Consider the following 2,103-nt stretch of genomic DNA (forward strand, 5'->3'; position numbering starts at 1 on the left):
GGCCCCGTCCGTGTAATATCTTTTTAAACTTTTAGTTTAAAAATGATAAAAAAAACTGAGCATCTTACAGTATTTTACAGTCTTTATCTCACAGTTAAAATGTATGTTTATCAAATAAAGTCAAATGTTTCAACTAATCATGGATCCCTTTAAAGATGGCAGCAGCCCACTTTGAGCTTGGCTACACTAGAAGATGTCAAGTTGTTCATCCAAYCTGACTTAAGCGTTATTTGACTAAACTCAGGAGAATTGGGCGTTATCAACTATCTCTACTAAAAATGTGATATTTCCCTTTAAATTAAAGCAAACTGTGTGATTTCCAGTGACAGAACCCCCACAAGAACCCTTGGGTAATAAAAAARGGCTTAAAACAACAACATTCAAAGACCTCTAGGAAGAATTTCTGCTGCCAGCTTCCAGTTTATGAGCAGCTGTTGACAAATGAGTACTGATTGACACAAAAGCATAGGGCCTCGCAGACCAGATGGCTCTGGGACGCTGTCTCTGCACACATCAGAGTATTCAACAGTCATTGTGTACTGAATTAGCTCAGGTGCATAGGTTTCAGCCTCCTCTCATATATCATTCTTGCGATGCACAGAGGGTAGAAGCTATTCCCAGGAAACAGGTGCCATCGTGCAGCATCAGGTGTCCGTTGAAAAAGTTCACAGCAGAGAAGCTGGTTTGTCCTAGATTTGTTACTTAGTTAGACCAGAGAAGCTCTCTGAGGTGCCTCTGCTAGCTGTGGACAGCGGGGGACAGCGGCGCCGCCAATGTGGGATCCAACCTGATTTGCTTATGAAATCAGGCTAATTTTTTTTAATCGCTTCTGTCGAGCAGGACGAGATTCACCGAAAAACTGAAAAACAGAGGAGTCGTTTATATTGACGGGCCGCTTGTAATTAGTTGAGAAGGGGARAAAAACCAAACAGCTTCTCTCCACGTTAATTGATCCGCTTTCTGCAACTGTTGTTTCGGCATGGGGGAAGTCTCATTGTGTCGAAAAAGCAACAAACCACCTGAGAGGAGAGCAGGGCAGGAAAATAATTACAGCAGACCATCTGGCAGGAAGGACTTTAAAGCTGATTTCCAGCTCTTTGCCCACATTTTTCTTTTTCCTTCCTTTTTTGTCAAGTCATTACGAACACGACGCTGCTGAAGTGTTCCTGCAGCCTTTCTAAAAAGCACTTTACAAATGATTGACTCGTACTTTTATCGCAGCCATTTGTCTTCATTAATGGTCTTGATTTAGACGGGCCCACTGTACAGTGTTGTCAAGGATGATTCAAATAAACAAGAAAAATAAGGGTCGTTATATGTCACAGGGTAGTTTAGCGCCTGCAGGCGTTGTTCCTGTTTCCTTTCTGAATGACATCTCTATTGTAGGATGGGGTTTTTGTAATTTAATTRAGGTGTTTGTTGATTTATGTGCTTTATCTAACACAAATAATAAAATGAGTGTTATAGTAAAATAGTACAGATCGGGTCAGTAACCCAGGGCCCCAAAAGTATCCTATTGTTTTATTTTTTAATAAATAGATGTTTTTCAAATAAATTATTTTATTTTCTATGAAGTAAAAACTCCAGTAAGTTAAAAAAAAACACAGGTAAAGATAATTCTAGTAAGCTTATTTATCAAATAAATGAATATGATTATGTGTTCATTGTTAGTGACATTAAGGCCTGCTTCCTCTTTGGGAAAAACTTACTTCTGTTTTGTCAAAACAATAACCTAAAAAGAATTTACCAGTAAACAGCCACACATACTGTATATATCAGGGAAGTAGGGCATGCAAAATCTTAGCCTGATCACTGCTGATACACTGCTGATACACTGCTGATACACTGCTGATACACTGCTGATGCACTGCTGATACACTGCTGATACACTGCTGATGCACTGCTGATACACTGCTGATGCACTGCTGATATACTGCTGATGCACTGATGATGCACTGCTGATACACTGATGATGCACTGCTGATACACTGCTGATGCACTGCTGATACACTGCTGATACACTGTGATGCACTGCTGATACACTGCTGATGCACTGCTGATACACTGCTGATGCACTGCTGATATACTGCTGATGCACTGATG

Source organism: Austrofundulus limnaeus, unplaced genomic scaffold (genome assembly GCF_001266775.1).
Source record: "Austrofundulus limnaeus strain Quisiro unplaced genomic scaffold, Austrofundulus_limnaeus-1.0 Scaffold133, whole genome shotgun sequence".
In the NCBI taxonomy this organism is placed as follows: domain Eukaryota; kingdom Metazoa; phylum Chordata; class Actinopteri; order Cyprinodontiformes; family Rivulidae; genus Austrofundulus; species Austrofundulus limnaeus.